Genomic DNA, 18,470 nt, shown 5'->3' with positions numbered 1-18,470 from the left:
AACCAAGCCCTAAGAACCCCATACTACCAGTATTTCCAATTTATTCAAGAAGTCAGTTAAGTAAATTTGCAATGAAGTAACAATATGTAATATCTCCCTTTTTCATTATAATTCATGCTTTAAATAACCAGAAGTCCAAAGTTTGCTTTGCAAAATAAAATGTGTTTCAATGAATAAATTTGTGTGTATGTATACACACGCACACTTTACTAACATTTATTTATAATGAAAAGTATAAGGTTAGCTTATTGTAAGATAATTAAGCAAACGCTTACAATTAGCAGCCCTTCCACACCACAGAAAACTTCCTCTTTATTCATCTTCTAGGAAAATGGGAAGAATGAGACAACCCTATCATAACTGTATCAAAACTGAAATTCAATTATTCAACTAACATTTATTGAGCACCTACCATGTGCTAGGCCATGTGCTGGCAAATGGAGGCACCAAAAATGTATGACAGCCTCTGCCTTCAAGGGATGTGAAATACGATGGTACTAGTGTTCATTTTCACAAACTGAAATATAATTCCATACTTGTATTTATTCTTAAATTTTTAGTCATGTAGCCCAAAACGTTATTAGTATTAGCATAGAAATCACTAACAATAGTGATGCCCACAAATTACATTTTCATCTACCTTTATAATTCCGTATCTAAACTATATTTACGTTTTATTCAAATGCATTGTATAAATGTATATTCTATTATCATGACTTTCCACAATCTGGGCCTCCTCCCCTACCCGTCTTACACTATTTTCCCCAATTACACCTGTTCCAGATGAGCCCAGTGCTATTTCGCACACTCTCAGGCAGGGCCCACAGACACTGGCTCTCCAGCACCCTGCAGAACTCAGCATCAGATCTGTACACGAGGGCTAAAGGAAGCTTGTAACAGATTTTAAAAACTATTTTCAAACATTTTAAAAGTACAACACATTAAGCTTGCCACTGACACTTTGTCAGACTTTATTTTTAATTGCACCAGAGAAATCAAGTCCTGAATCCCTATAACACTTAACATCACACTATGTTTGAAGGAGAAGTTCTTGGAAACCAGACAATCCAAACCCTTCAAAGAACCAAAAACAAAAAGAAGAGGTCAATTATTTCTCATTCTTTGAGGAAAGAAGGGGCTTTTTGGTTAGAGTTTGTAAGAGAACAAAAAATATAGATAGATATCAGCCCCTCACTGGCCAGCACAAGCTGTCCAAACTTTCAACCATTACCCTGCTTGATGCACTTCTCAAGGTTACCAAAATCAGGCACTGCTAAAACCGAAGACCCTTTCAAGCCATGGTTCCCACATGGAAAGAGAAAGATCATGAGTATTTTGGAAAAAACAGCAGACTCACTGTTTCAGCGGTAACAGGAAGACTCTTTTCAAAAGCAGGCAGGGCCTCTTCCTGATTGCAGTGCAGCCTGTGTATGGACCCTGCCTGATCCCACAGACTTTTGCTCAACTTTTCCTTTGAAACCTTGACACTGACTGAACACCAAAATTTTACTGAGATGATCTGTTTATCAATAAGGGAATCTCCTTTTAAAAAATATTAATACTGTACCTCTGAAAAGGTTCAGGGATATAAATGAGATTAGATAATACAAATAAAGCCTATAGACATCCAAGCACTGAATAATAGTGGTAATTTAGTAGAAACGGTGGCCATCTAGCAACACATCAGTAGAACTGAATCTGAACCATCTGCTTTGCTACTACCTTAAAGGAGATCAGCTTACTCAGGGTAGTAGAAGCTTCAAACCACAAGAGAAGGAGAATGAAGAATTTGGAGGGCTGCTATGCCATGAGGTCACTGGATGCCATACAACCTGCATAGACAGGCACCTGGCAGGCAGACAACAGTTCCTGACTTCCGTTCCACATGACTCACAGCACCCAAGATCCAGAATTCCAGTACCACTATTAACAGTTTAAAAAGCTGTACTGTGAATTAAACAGATTTCTTCAGTCTGGCTGGGAACTTACCCATCACTTATAATACTGAATCTACAAAAAAATGCCATCTGAGTTCCAAATAACTGAGTTAGACTTTGGAACACAAACCAATTCTGGGTTGAGGACTGAATGTACATGCTGCCTCCAAAACAGAAATCGCATCTGAGCTCTGAACCATTCACTTTTAGAGAATCAGATGGTTCACAGCTATGCTTTGCAGATAAGATGCATTATTTGTTCCACTTAAGAAGTGTAATTCAGCCCAGTGCATGCAAGATATGTTTACACTACAAAAAACCTGCAAGTCTTAGGTTAAAAAAAAAAAAAAAGACTTCCAATATCTCTTCCTATAGTTGCACTGTAAAGCAATAGTGGCTCACATAATAAGAGCCTAAAGGACGATTACTGTATTTCTAAAACAGATTGTCAGGCATCTTATTAAATATCACCCCAAAGAGTTGTGGACAGCACTCATTGGCTCTGGCCTCTCTCTTGCTTGCCAAGAAAAATTAGGATGACAATGTTAAGCTAAAGACACTACTAACCACAAAATTAATTTACCATCTAGCTTGTAAAGTGACTAGTTCCTAATAAATCCTCCTGCTTAACGGAGATGATAGCTCAAGTTTATATGTGTTTCTCAGTCACCACTCAGGCAGCATTTGAGTTTTTATATTAACAAAATCAGACTCAATTCTTTAAGTTCTTAAGAATGAAAGGAATTAGAATCTTTAACGAGAAAAGAATGCTTGACCATTATGAAAAGGAATTTAAGTATCTTTCATGTGAAGTAAGCAAATAATGGAGATTAAACATTTCTCCTAAGGAGGAGGTGCTTGTGAAATTTGTCAAGAACCCCTACAATGTCAAGTGTGAAAAATATACCCCCCAAAGGCTTCACTTTCCCAACACTTCCTTTCCCACATGCGTTTTTATGGCCTTTTATGAAACCGAAAACCTAGTTTTCTTCTTCCAGGATGAAGACCTTAGCAGTTATCAGAACATGGGGACACACATCTGATTCCACAATGGGTAAAAAAAGGCTCTTACACCAAACTGCCATGTGACCAGATTCCCAGTCTGAGTTCCCCAGAGACAGAATGTCCACACTGTGAAGCAATGATCTACTTCTGCTAATTCCAAGGGGTTTTTATTCCACTTACAATCTGTGTAGTTCCAGTACTGGATGCATACTGCTCCTGTCAAACCTGGCATTTTCATAAACATATGGCCTTAATGGTGCAGACTATTGTGGCAAGACACAATTGCAAGGGCACCTTTGCAGTATTAATTGGTCTTTGAAACATTTGAGATAAATTCTTCCAACCACTGCTTATACTAGTGGTCAGACTGTAAGACTGAGGAATTAAAAAGGGACTGATAAGACACTGTCAAGGAACTTAGCATTAAAACTAGGAAATCAAGTCTACCAAAGGGCTATTTAAGAGATTCTGTGTATTTTCAAGCTTCCCCAAAATGTATCTAAACAACCCTGAAAATCTGGACCAAGCTTCATAGTTTAATACATGTACAATCCAAAGATGTGAGGAAAAAACCCACAAACACTGTACTACTACCTGTGATGATGAAAAGAAAAGATAAACTCTGTGAACAGGCTCAGTTTGTAGATCTGGCAAAAGCCCATGGTGGAAGGTCAAGAGGGAACCGTTACACTGGGTCAAGGACTAAAAAGGGAAAGCATGCCAGGTTCACACCATGTTAAAAAAAATGTTTTCACACTCTACTATAAATCTACCAACTATGAAAATGAATTCACACCACAAATAAAAGGAGGTGGAAGGGAAGTGGGGGAGGAGGGAAGGGACAGTTAAAGTTCCTGATCTTGGGCAAGTCTCTCAGGTTCCATGAGGAATAGACCAGTTAGGTTCTTTCCGCTTCAGCTGTGTTTCAGAGTCACCAGGGAGCTCAAGCCCAGGCAGCTGTATTTATAAAGATCTGCAGCTGACCCTCATGGGCACTCAGGAATGAGGACCACTGGACCTGAGAAATGATCTCCCAAACCCACCTAAAAATGATATATTCTTTAAAAGGTGGTGAGATATTAGGGCTACATATGATCCATTATTCATAACTTTAAAAAAGAAATGTGGCTAATTGCATGACCAAAGGGGGTGAAATGTGCAATGTGAAATTACTGCCTTCGGACATACAAAATATAAGCCTTCCTACTTCCATTTACATTCCAGTTTCTCTCTGCCACTCTGATCTTTACATTAATATGATGCAACTTCTCTTTACTGTGACAAACAGGAGGAACTGTTTTTTGTTATTAATGTTAGATTCAAATGACAGGCCTAATTTAACGACCCATGAAATTACAGAGGCTTTGTTCTTTTTTCCCACGTAGAATGCTACACTTTACCACAATGCTGCCATTCACATCCTAACCAGATGACTATGTCTCACGCCACAGTGCAATCTCCTTCCAAACCCTAAAAAGATCGATCTTTTAGAGGAACTAAACCTTCTTCCTTAAAACGGAAAGACTTAAGACATCAAATACAAGCCTAAGGCCTTGAATAAGAAAAGCTTGTCTCAGTGGACATTTCCAATTCAGAGGGCAAAAAACTGCCTCATTTTTAACACAACCTTCCTTTCTGCAGATTAGACATTTTTCTTCCTCTTCAGTAATTCAACTTTGATTCAAAGTCTAAAATGCTGAGGTGGGTGGGGAATCCATACATTAATAGCATAACATCAGAAATAAAATGTATTAAAACTTACTCTATTTGATTCTTCCCAGTTCCACTCATGAGCAGACATTTAAGAATGAAGACAGAGGGAATGTAAATTTATTGTGTCGATCAATAACCCAGAAAGGTACCATTAACATCTCCATCCTACAGAAGAGGAAACTGAGGCTCAGGGAGGTGAGCAAATTGCCAGTCACAGATGTTAAGAAGTGGACCCAAGCGCGAACCCTGGCTCTAAAGGCCTGCACCCTGAATTGCCTCACGTTCTCTAAGTACAAAACTCTCTCAAGAAGCTACGTAAAGAAAGTATGGAGAGCTTGCTAAGCCTGAGACAAAAGAAGAAATGTGAAATTTATTTTTCTTCTTCTCTTATTACGTTACTACAACCCAACCACTTCAATGAACACAAAAAAGGAAAATGTACCCCCCAGTGACCACTTGGTTTCTCCTCTCAGGAAGATACTATTTGTAAAAGTATTATAAATGAACATAACACAAAATATAAAGACTACTCTTGGGAGTCAGATGCTCTCAGAGAAATAGGAGCATGAACAAAAGAATGAAAAGGAAGAAAGTGTAAAACCCAGTTTATCCCCATTATCAGGCACACACAGGGGTAGTTTCAGCATTGACTGACTCATACCATCAGGGCGGGCCTGTTGCATTTGGTGTGGCTAAGTCCTACCAAACTAAATGTGTTCCCTGGCCATCTGCCCTACTGAGAAGGCTGTGTGCCAGTTCATCAGTGTTCATTAGGGGGAAAGAACCTGGATGAGAATGCTCTGCCCTCCGGAAAATGTTGCAAACAATTTTATATCTGTGCAATTTATTTGCTAAGAGCTGGGTTGGGGCGGGGGAACAGAAAAGCAGAGGGAACTTACCCCTGTACTTCATGTTATTTTAACACAGGCAACAAAGCTGTAAATAATAATCAGAGAAACGCGCTTAGAGATCTTTCCAACTAACTTCAATAATCCTTCACTCAGCAAATATCAAGTAGGCAGTGAAGACCTAGCTGTGAGTAAAAGAATCTCAGTATGACTTCCATGGGAATTTCTCTCTCACATGCTGCCTTCCATAGGAAGGCGCCTTTCAGACAGTAAGAGCAAGTTCAGGCCCAGTTCGCCTTGATTCACAACCACAGTAAGAAGTCTGAACTTCAACCATATACGACAGGTGAACCTTTTTGATCTAGAACTATTTCCAATCTATTACTGTCCCTTTCACATTTGGCTTTTGATTTATATAACCAAAATATTAATGATGATGTGACTTAAGATTTAAATAATTTTAACTCTATTATTATCAATTCTGACTCTATTATGCATAAATTAGACTTCACCACAATTTAAAACTTTTGTGCCTCAAAAGACACCATCAATAAAGTGAAAAGACAACTCAAAGAATTGGAGAAAATTTTTGCAAATGGACATTAGCCATCAGGGAAATGCAAATCAAAGCCACAAGGAGATAGCACTTCACACCCACTAAGATGGCTAGAATCAGAAAGCCATAGAGTAACAAGTGTTGACAATAATGTAGAGAAATTGAAATATTTACATACTATTGGTGGGACTGTAAAATGGTGCAGCTGCTCTGGAAAAGTCTGGCAGTTCCTCTAATAGTCAAACATGGAGTAACCAATATGACCCAGCAATTTCAAAAAAGAAATGAAAACATATGTCCACAGATAAACTTGTACATGAATGTTCATAGCAGCACTATTCATAATAGCCAAAAAGGGGAAACACCCAAATGTCTCTCAACTGATGACTGGATGAACAAAACATGCCATATCCATGCAACAGAATATTATTCAACCATTAAAAAAGAACAAAGTACCAACACATGCTACAATACAGATAAACCTTGAAAATATTATGCTTTTTAATAAAAGACAGATACAAAAGACCACACATTGTATGATCCCACTTAAACGAAATGTCCAAAATAGACAAATTCATAAAAAGAAGAGTAGATTAGTTGTTGCCTGGGGCAGGGAAGGGGGGACCGCTAAATGGGTATGGGGTTTCTTTTTGAGCTGGTGAAAACGTTCTAAAAATGACTGCACAACTCTGACTATAGTAAAAACCACTGAATTATACAATTTGGATGGGTGAATTACATGGTTTATGAATTACATCTCAGTAAAGTGTTTATAAAATAAAAAAGATTCCATTATGCACTACTGAAATACAAAATAAGCTCCCAAAAAGGAGTGAAGAATCTTGTTCACTCATTTTAAAGGATCTGAACTAGGGCAATGAAAACCCAGAGAGATTCTATTACTTAACATTCTAGGTACTAGGTCATACTGAAATATTCATGAGGATTTGTGTTTTAATACAGAAAAGGCATCTTAAGTTTAAAAAGACATACTCACAAGCATCAGAAAAGAGCTTTCATAACTCAGGAATAGGACACAGGGAAGTTGTCAAATGGAAAACAAACATGGATTTGTACCCTGAATATGGAAATGGCACCCAATTTACTACTGTTCCACCTCTGAAAAAGAAGTCAAAGGGTAAAACAGCCCAGTTAATAATGTCTGTTTCTAAAGAACCAATTTGTGACATTCAAAGTATTGAGAAATGAGTTGCTATCATAAAGAACTGAGTCTCCACATTCCCAGTTATGTAATAAGAACTGATCATTCATCCCTTTGAACATTTAAACATTTCATTTCATAGGCATTAGAGTGACTCTCCTCATGGTTGGAATGGATCCCAAAAGTGACAGATGCATTAAGCATGAAACTTAAATAAAAATCCAGCAGTGTATATAAAAAATGCTATTTGTCAACCCTGAATCTAATCCTAAACTATATATAAAGTAATGGACATACACGCTAAATTAGCACAACGTGCAGGCAAAGTAACAAACGGTCATGAAAAATTCAATCCTGTGTGCACTGCTACCTCATTAGTATATGTCTATTAAAATTCATCAAGCTTTAATGTACCTTCCACAAACACGGACAAGGCACACTCTGTAATTGTCAAAAAGTTGTGTACCTGACCTTTATACCAATGTTTGTTCAATCCTCAGTCTCACATGACTATCACCTACCACAAAGCACTGTACTTCCAGACCTAATATACAACACAATTCCAGTTTTATTTCTCTTTTTTCCATCTATTTACTTATGCAACCTTTCAGATCCAACGGTTTCTATTAGGCTTCAAATCCAAACATTGAGACTCCAAAATGTATCTCCAAGCCAATAAAAATAAAAAATAAAAAATAATTCAGTTTCCTTATAGTAGCTCTCTGTAATATAATCAAGTCCAAAATAATTTTTTCCCATTTCATCAGTTTTACAGGGAATGCAGGAAATAATATAAACATTTCCATTTGCCTTCACAACTGAACAGACGGTACAAAGCAACTGCTTATACTTAATCATGTTTTTGTCTATTCTAGCAGGCCCTGGTGTCAGGAGAGAGTTCTGCCAGATAAAGACAATGAAATGCACTATTATATAGAGTGACTAAGAACCGTACAAGTGCTTTTTTAGAATGTAATCCCAGGCAGGAAAACTCAGGTAAGAGGGCCTAATATTTTGTGATAATTATTTCCAAAAGTAAATACATTCACCACCCAGCATCAGTTTAAAAACAGGCACTATATTCTATTCTGTTTAAATGTCTTACAGGAAAGAAAAGCTTTGTATCTTGCTACCCTGGGGGAGATCAACAACTTGCAATTTGCTTCTCACACTGAATCCCACGTTTGCAACATGTAGAGCAAGGTCTTCAAACACCACAAAATAAGGGCAGCCTACAGTAAGGCCAAATATAGAATGTGATTCTAAACCATGATGCAGTAAAAGCCTACGTTTCCTTTTCCAGCCATCAAAACCCTTTGAACACTCCCAAAAAAGGACGGCAGGGCCAGCGCTTCCCTCCAAGAGGAAGCCCCTTTCTTCTCGGCTCCCCCTGCAGCCTGCCACTTCCCCCAACACATTCATATCAAACGAGAGACCGAGAGCTAGTGTGTGCTCGCCTGTGTGTACAGGCGGGAGAGCTTGGTTCCTATATTTCCATCCTCAACATCTGACCTCATCCTCAGTCATTTGGGCGCAACAGAGCCCCACCTGCACCTCGCTCCTTTTTACTGCGTTCCTCGCCAGGGGCTCCGCTATTAGGGAAGCACATCTCTGAATCACCCAGTTCACTCTGACGCTCCAGGCCCCCGACCCTGCGGGGTTCCGGCTTCGTTCTTTCTCTCCCAACCCCCCGCCAGTCCCAGCCCTCAGCTCCCACCGCGGGGCTCATCCTCTTCCAAGCCGCCCCCACCCACACTACTCCAGCTCTAGCGGTGCCCCGCCCTTCCGACCCCCAACCTAGATCTTCGGAGCCCAGGGCCGGCCTCTCACCCAAAGCCAGAAAACCCCCAGGCCAGACGGACGGCCGCGCCCCTCCCACGCCCGGCCAGTTCGCCCCGACCCCACGTGAGCCCGGCCCTTGGCCACCCCCAGCCACTCGCTCTCTAGAGCGACTCTAGCCCCGCCCTCCGGGCTGGCGCCCCCAGGCTCTGAGCCCTACCCTCGAGATGCCCCTCCCCACCTACTACCCCACCCAAGCAGACGGGTCCCTGGCCCCGAAAAACCTTCCTCGGGCAGCCGCGTCTGCATTCGGCCCGCGGTTTCTCACCCGGCCACGGAGGTTCCGGACCCCTAAAAGCCTCCCTTGCCCTGGGCTGCCTCCTCCCCACAGGACCTCGGTTCATCCTCCCCAGGCCAAGCGATTCTGGCCCCAACTCCCCTCCTTCCCCCTGGATCCCGAGCCTCGGTAGCAGCCCCGGGCCCCACGCCCTGCACAACGGCCAGGGTGGGCCCCCAGCCCACGGTTGCGCGCCCACCACACCCACGCCACACCGGCTCCTGTCAGTCGGAGCCGGCACATGCTGGGAGGACAGGTCCGCCCGCGGGCTCGCTCCCGAGCGCCCCGCCGGGCGCGCGCTGCTCACCAGGACCGAGGTGCCTGAGGCTCCGCCGCCACCGCCGCCTCCGCCGCCGCCGCCAAAGTCCCCGCAGCAAAGCCCAGCGAAAGATCCAACCGCTGCCGCCTCCCGCCTGGCACTAAGCGCCGCGCGGGGGAGGGGCGCGGGCTGCCGCCTCCTCCCCCGCACCGCCCGAAGACCCGCCCCCGCGCCGCGCCGCGCCCAACCAGGGCCTCCGGGCTGCGGGCGCCACGCCCATTTCCGGGAGGGGAAGCCCTCTTTCCACCCCGTTCCACGCCTCGCTCTTTCTCTCCCTAGCGCCCCCTCTGGTCGTGCGGAAGGCTGCAAGTGTCCAAGCGCACGCACCGCCCACTAGTCATCCGAGTGGCCGGAGGGCCACGCCCACAGGCGCCTCCGAGCCACGCCCACTGCTCCGCCCAGCCAAGAGAAGCTTCTTTTAGAGCTCCACCCACTGACCCGCTTGGCTCTTTAGGGCTACGTCCCCCAGCTCCTCAGATTCCTCCAGAGCCCCTTAAAACCAGAATATCAGCACCCTGTGGGTGCTGCCCACTGCCCTATCCAAACCCTTAGCTAGCCTCCTGTCTCTCTAAGACCCGCTGCACTCCCATTGCTTCAGGGCTGGCCCTTTGGTGCCACGAAACCCCGTCCCACTTCTAGAAGCCCCACCCACGGGCCAGCAACCCTCTTCACAACATAACAGGCCACGCCCACCGCTCATTGAAATGCTCCAAAGTCCAAGCCCCGCCCCTAAGTCTCGATCCAGGTATCTGGCTTTCGAAGCCCCGCCCCCAGTCCCATCACACCCTCCCACTACTATCTCTGGGAACTCCCGACGCTCCCGTCCCCCTACCACCTTCCACTGTCAAATTCCTAGTAGTACAGGGTGGCTGCCCCTGGGTTGGGCCACACCTACGTCATCACCACCAGTGCACAAGGAGGTCGTGTCTTGACCCCATTTCTCAGGTGAGGAAATGAGGGATACGGGGTTCCTCCCTTCCTTTTCCGGGACAAAGTCCCTCACCCACTGCTTAATAACTGGGCCGCCCAGGCCTGAAAAAGCAGTAGGACTTGAGTCCCAGCTCTGCTGCTGTCAGACTATATATCCTAAGTCAGTTCTCTGTATCTTTCTAGGCCTGAGTTTCCTGATCTTTAGCGTGACATTGTCCTGTTAATAACCAGAGTCCATTTTTGAAATACCAAGATTTGAGGAATCTGAGCAACTGAATTAACAAAGCAAGCCTGCTGTGGGATAGAGCTATTCATTTCCCAATCAAGATATCTTCGCAAATAAAAAAGATATCTTTGCAATTTACAGGGGCAGTGAGTGGGGGGCATTTTCATTCTAAGCATCAGTCTCAGAAAAGCGAGTTGTGTAAATCAACGTCCACCTAAACCAAAACAGCTGTCACAGCAAATTACCCTTTCTAAGCCTCAGTTTCTTTACGGTAAAGTAGGGATAGTAGCAGCTGCTCCCGGGAAGGATTCCATGAGCTCACCTTAGTAATGCACTTAGCAGGGTGTCTGACTTATGATGAGCCGATGAGTCACTTACCTGTTGCTGCCACTGTTGCTGCTACTGTTGTGCCCGACATTATGAAGGGATGAGTCTCACCTTGCCCTCAGGCGGCCGTCGCTCACAGGGGGACCTGAGCACCCTCCGCAGCGTCTTCACCACTCACTTTATTTAAATGAGATGAAAGTGGTGAAGCGCCCAGCGCAATGTCAGATATTTGGTGATGCATAAAACTACCGGCTATTATTATAATTCCTATCTTTAATGAAACGAAGGCCTTGATAGCAGGCAAGTTCTGAGTGGTGTGGGGAAAAGGAAGCTTATAAAGTGCTTTGAGATGAAACGGGGTACAAAGCTGGCATACTCTTCGGAAAGAGATTATTGCTAACATTTTCCATCACTTACATATTCCAGACTCTGAGTGCTGTAAGTGCACATCCTCCTAGAATCCCCTCACAATCCAATGGCCACAAAAACAATTCTTAATCCTCATTTCTAAAGGTGAAGAAAGTAAGCTAAATTACTTGTCCAAGGTCACATGGCTTGAACCAGGCAGAGCTAATGATAGAACCTACATCTATCTAATTGCAGGGTTTGCACGCTTAGCCAGCTACTCTTTGGATTAAATAGCCTCTATGGCAGGATGTCAGGATAGAAAAAACATGGACTTTGGAATCTGACCGACTTGGCTTTAAATTCAGGCTCCACTACTGACCAGTTGTGTAACTTTGGGCAAATCGCTTCCCCTCTCTGAGCCCCATTCTCCTCATCTGTAAAGTAGGATTCATCCAAATCCTTTGGAGATTCAGGAGTTTAGATTTAGTGAATTAAGGCAGAGCAAAGCATCCAGTACAGTGCCCCACAATAGCAGGTTGTTAAAACATGTTGATTCCCTTCTCCCAATTCATTAAATGATGAAATTAGATGTAAGATTTCCCATGACATAAACTCCCCCCAGGTGACATCACCATACAGCAAACGTGGAAACAGGCTGAGAAGAAAAGACCCCAAGGCCTTTGCCTACCAGTTGCCTGTTTCAGTTCCTAGTTTTATCCCTGGGTTGGAGGAAGTGATTCTTGCACAAGAAGCATCTAAAGCCAGAAGTGATGGCATCTCAGCCCCCCACCCCAAAACCTGCTCCAAATGTGGTCAGCTGAGAGTGGTTACTCCCAGAAGCAGCGGGAAAATTGCATAACCTTTTGATGGGAGAAAACCTCCATCATCTCGTTGTCCTTGAATCCACAGCAATCCTTTTGTGGGCCCAAAGGAAATCTTGACTATGTCCAAGCTGGCCCTAAATGGAAGCATTCAGCGCATGTAAGATGCTGGATTTGAGGGTCTTTTGCTGCTCTAGCTGGTGATTTCTGAAGTGGTTTAAGAGAGATACTAGATGAAGAAGAATTTAATGATCAGGAAAAATAAGAATGAATCCAAATCCCACATGATACAAGTGCCAACTTATCTATGAAGAAGAAAGAATTGTGGGACCTGCATTCAGATGCTCCTTAGCAAATCATATTTCTAGTTTCTCTTAGTACCAAATGGGGACATTAGTCCTGGGTTTCCAAGGCAACCTGAAAGCTGAGTGAGTTAGCCCTGTGGAAGCATTAAAAAATAATAATAATAATAAATAAATGAGAGACTGGAAGCCCCTAGAGTAATCTCAGAAGGCAAGACCCCTAATTGAGTGACAGAAGAGGACAAAGCTCAGACACTATTAAAATTCACCCTACATCGATAAACCTTGATTCTCACTTCTGTGAGTGCTGCTTCTGCAAAACAGGAGCTGGAAATGCTTGCCTGGCTACAGATAGATTGCCTCTTTTTAAATTGTTTTTATTATGAGATCATTGTAGATACACATGCAGGTATAAGAAATAAGACAGATCACATGTACCCTTTACCCAGTTTCCCCTATTGGTAACATCTGGCAAAACTATAGTACAATATAACAGCCTGGATATTGACACTGATACAGTTAAGATACAGAACTTTTCCATCCCCACAAGAGCCCTCTTTGCTCTTTTATAGTCATACCCACTTCCCTCCTTAACCCCTGGCAATCACTCACCTGTTTGCAATTTCTATAATTTTGTCATTTCAAGAATGACAAATGAAGTTGTATAGTATACAACCTTTGGGATTGCCTTTTTCACTCAGTATAAATCTCTGGGGATGTATCCAGATTGCTGTATGTATGAATAGTTTGTTTCCTATTACTGTTGAATGGTATGGACATACCACAATTTAACCATTTACCCATTGAAAGATGCCTTGGTTGCTTCCTGTTTGGAGCAATTTCTTATGAATAAAGCTGCTACAAACATTATAAACATTCATGTACAGGTTTTTGTGTGAACACAAATCTTCATTTCTCCATGATAAAGTACCCAGGAATACAGTTTTGCTGGGTCATACAGTAGTTGTACGTTTAGTATTTTAGGAAACTGCCAAACTGTTTTCCAGACTGTACCATTTTACATCCCCACCAATCAGCAGTCTATGAGTGATCCAGTTTCTCTGCATCTTCACCAGCATTTGATGTTCTCAGTACTTTTTATTTTAGCCATTTGGAAGGTATGTGTTAATATCTCACTGTCAGTTTAATTTGCATTTCTCTGATAGCTAATGGTGTTGAAAATCTTGCCATGTGCTAATTTGTCATCCTTATGTCTTTTCATATGTTTTGCCCATTTTTCAATTGGACTGTTTTTTTTTACAGTTGAGTTTTGAGAGTTCTTTATATTCCACTACTAGTCCTTTGATGGATATGTGGTTTGTAAATATTTTCTCCCAGTCTGTAGTCTGTTTTTTATCCTCATTTTGACTATGTCCAATTTATCAATTTTTCCTTTTATGGATCATGCTTTTGGTATTAAGTCTAATAATTTTTTGCTTATATCCCAAAGATCCTCTCCTGTGCTTTTACTGAAAGTTTTGTATTTTTATATTTTACATCTAAGTCTCCAATCCATGTTGTATTAATTTTTGTATAAAGTTTTTAAGACTTAGGCTGAGGCTCATTTTTCTTTTTGGCCTACAGATGTGCAATTGCTCCAGCATCACTTGTTCAGAAGGATATCTTTCCTCCATTGAATTACTTTTGCACCTTTGTCAAAAGTCAGTTGGGCATATTTGTGTGGGTCTCTTTAGGGACTCTCTACTCTGTTACATTGATCTATGTATCTATCTTTTACTTTTACTACACAGTCATGATTACTGTAGCTATATAATAAATCTTGAAATTAGGTAGACTTTCCTCCCATTTTATTCTTCTTTTAAAAAAATGTTTTAGCTGAAAAAAAATGTTTTAGCTGTTCCAGCTTCATTACCTTTCCATATAAATTTTAGAATAATCTTGTTTATAGGTGCAAAAAATTTTTCTGGGATTTCATAGGAATTGTGTTAAACCTATGCATCAATCTGGGGAGAGATGACAGCTTTAGTATGCTGTCTTCCAGTCCATGAACATCACATGTCTATTTAGATCTTTGATTTTTTTGTGTTGTGTAGTATATATAAGTCTCAGATGTGTTTTGTGAGATTTACACCTAATTAATTTTTTAGTAATTATAAATAACATTGTATTTCTCAAATTCAGTGTCTGTGAGTTCATTCTACTATATTGAAATACAATGGATTTTTTTTTGCATGTTTAACTTGTATCCTGTGACCTTGCTGAACCCACTTATTAGTTCTAGGAGATGTTTTGTAGATTCCTTGGGATTTTTTATGTAGACAACCATGTCATCTGTAAACAGAGACTATTTTATTTCTTCCTTTCTGATCTGTATCCTGTTTATTCCCTTTTCTTGTCTTATTTCACTGGATAGAACTTCCAGCACTGTGTTGAATAAGTAGTGACAACAAACATCCTTGCCTTGTTCTTGACCTTACGGGGGAAAATCCTTCATTATTAACTATGATGTTAACTATAGATTTTCTTTATGTATGCTCTTTATCAAGTCATGGAAGTTCCCCTTATTCCTATTTTTCTAAGAGTTTTTATCATGAATAGATGTTGAATATTGTCAAACACTTTTCTACATCAAATGATACGAGAATGTGATTTTTCTTCTTTAGCCTATTAATAATGTAGATTACATTGATTGATTTTTGAATATTAAGCCAGCCTTGCATACTGGAATAAACCCCACTGGGTCATGGTATATAATTCTTTTTATATATTGCTGAATTCTATTTAATAACGTATTGTTAAATATGTTTGTTTCTAAACTAATGAGGGATATTGGTCTGTAGTTTCCCTTTCTTTGCACTGTCTTTCAATATGAGAATAAAGTGAGTTGGATGTATTTCTTCCTCTCATTTCTAAAAGAGATTTTGTAGATTGTTGTTAATTCTTTAAATGTTTGGCAGCCTTCTCCAGTGAAACCATCTGGATCTAGAGATTCGTTTTTCTGGGAGCCATTAAATAAAAAATTCAGTTTCCTCAATAATTATATTGCTATTCAAATTACCTATTCCATAATGAGGGAATTTATGGTAGTTTGTATTTCTTAAGGAATTGGTCCACTTCACTTAAGTTGTCGAATTTATGTGTGTAGACTTGTTTGTAGATTTTTTAAAATATTTTTTGAGATCTGCAGGATCTGTAGTGATAGCCCTGTTTCATTCCTGGTATTTGTAATTTGCGTCTTCTTTTTTTCTTTGTCAGTGTTAGAGATTTGTCAGTTTGAGTGATATTTTTAAAGCATTGCTTTTGGTTTCATTAATATTCCCTATTGTTTTTCTGTTTTGTTTTATTGATTTATGTTATTATTTCCTTCCCTCTGCTTTTTGTTTTGAGTTTATTTTGCTCTTCTTGTTCCACATTCTTGAAGTGGGAGCACAGAGTATTGATGTGAGACTTTTCTTCTTATATATGAATTTAGTACTATATAATTCCCTCTCGGCACTGCTTTAGCTTGTTTGCCACAAACTTTGATATTTATATTGTCATTTACATTCAGTTCAATTTTTAAATTTCCCTGGATACTTCCTCTTCGATCCATGAATTATTTATAAGTGTGTTGCTTAGTTTCCAAGTGCTTGGAGATTATGCTGTTATCTTTCTGGTACTGAGTTCTGATTTGATTCCATCATGGTCAGAGAATACTCTGTATAATTTTAATTCTTTTGAGTTTGTTGGAAAAAACTTAATGGTTCAGCATATAGTCTATCTTGTCCTGAGGTACTTGAAAAGAATGTGTATTCTGTTGTTGTTCAGCAAAGTGTTACGTATATGTCAATCAGATCCTTAGTGGGTGGTTCCTTGCTGATTTTCTGTCAAGTTGTTCTTTTAGCTATTGAGAGAGTAATGTTAAAATCTTAAACTATAACGACGGATTTGTCTATTTCTCCTGTTAGTTCTATCAGTTTCTGCTCTGCACGTTCTGCAGCTCTGTTGTTTGGTGTGTGTACACGTTTATGATTGTTGGGCCTTCTTGGTTGACTGCCCCTTTATCATTATAGAATGTTCCTCTCTGGTAATTTTCTCTGCTGTGAAGTATACTTTATCTAATATTAGCATAGCCATTCCTGCACTCTTTTGAGTAATGTTTTCATGATACTGTCTTTTTTCTATCCTTTTACTTTCAACCAGTTTATATCAGCATATTTAAAGGGAGTTTCCAATAAATTGTGTATAGTTGGTTCATGTTTTTTAATCCACTCTGCCAAGCTCTGTCTTTTAATGGGTGTATTTAGACCATTTACACTTAATCATTGATATGTTAGGACTTAATCTGACGTTTTGTGCTTTGCACTTGTTCTACTTTTCAGTGTGTTTTCTTTTCACTGTCTTCCTGTAGGTTACTTGAACACTTTTTAGAATTCCATTTTGACTTATCTAGAGTGTTTTGAGTATATCTCCATGTATACTTTTTTAATGATTGCTCTAAGTATTCTATTATAGAGAAAAGCCTATATCAATCTATATCTACATCTATATACTATAAATATGTTCACAGACTACTGGTGTCATCATTTTACCAGTTCAAGTGAAGTACAATGACCTTATCTCCCTTTACGGCCTTTTGTTTGTAATATAATTGTCCTAAAGATTTCCTCTACATACATTTAGAACCATACGAACAGTGTTGTCATTTTTGCTTCAGCTGTCAATCATTAGCATCCTCTGACAGCCTGGGAAGGTGTTCTCAGACAGTGGTGAAAGTCCAGACTCTCCATTACGCCTCCTCTGATCCATGCGGAAGGAGAGAGATGAGCACATCATTTCTGTCAGGTTGGGGTGGAAATCCAGTGACACCAATGGTTGGGGGGGCCTCACGACCACCTAGTGAGGATAAAGTTCCCACTCCCTACCTAGCCTTCTCTGATACCTCCTCACAGTGTTGCAGGAGCATCCATGAGAAAATGCAGGTTGCACACTCGGCTCAGGGCCCAGCACATACTGGGGGGTGAGTCCATGCATGATAGCCCTATGCATTAAGCTGATGGTAGAAGCCCTGATCTGACAACTGGCTCTGTTACTGGTCCTGGCTCTGTGATCTTGAGTGAATCATGTCACCTCTCTGGGCCTCAGTTTCCCCATCTCTTCAGTAGGGAGAAATGATGCTAACCTGAGATTATGTTTATGAGAGCACTTGCCACAGATACTCAATACAAATAAATACTAAAATGGAGCTGATACTTATTAAGCACTTACTGCTTACCAGGCCCAGTGTTACCAACTTGCTAGGCATTAACTCAATGAACCCTCATAGTAAGTTGATAAAAAATAATATGGCTTTTTTAAATCCCCATTTTATAGAGGAGTAAGCTGAAGTTTGTTACACAGCAAGAGCTGACTGATAAAAACTCAAAAGACTTAGGAAAAGGTATTCTACTTGGGATCAGTAATTCCATTTTCATAAATTCATCCTAAGGCAATAATCATGGTCACATGCAAAGATACAGTCAGTTCTCATTATTAACTTTATAGTTATAATCTAAAAAGTTACCACAAATACTGAATTAATGAATACTGAATCTTTGCTTCCAGGGGAAATACATGCAGGGTTAGGTTTCTGCAGAATCTCTTCACAACATTTTTATCAACCAATCAATATGTAACTTTGTTTTATATGTATTTTGTTTTAAAGTCACCTTATTTAATTATACATTGTTGATTATACAAACACACATATATATAATTGATTATTAACAATGAACTCACAGCCAATTGCACAATAACTCATGTCTGAATGAAGCTTATCTAACATATGTATTTTCTCCATAAGACATACTGCAGCCTTCTGGTGCTCAGGAATACTAGACAGTACTTAGCACTATACTTGGGGGCCATTTTTAATAACAAA

General features: G+C 40.7%; 1 protein-coding gene across 1 annotated transcript in view; it reads right to left on the bottom strand.

The window, feature by feature from the left end:
- Positions 1-9,801, bottom strand: part of CORO1C (coronin 1C) — an 87,491-nt gene extending 77,690 nt beyond the window's left edge. The window contains exon 1 of the mRNA XM_036903980.2: positions 9,645-9,801. The gene's annotated coding sequence lies outside the window, so the exon portion shown is untranslated. The remainder of the gene's footprint in view (positions 1-9,644) is intronic.
- Positions 9,802-18,470: the final 8,669 nt, after the last annotated feature.

The sequence above is a fragment of the Manis pentadactyla genome, chromosome 14 (genome assembly GCF_030020395.1).
Source record: "Manis pentadactyla isolate mManPen7 chromosome 14, mManPen7.hap1, whole genome shotgun sequence".
Taxonomy (NCBI): Eukaryota; Metazoa; Chordata; class Mammalia; order Pholidota; family Manidae; genus Manis; species Manis pentadactyla.
This window is presented reverse-complemented; position numbering and strand designations above follow the sequence as displayed.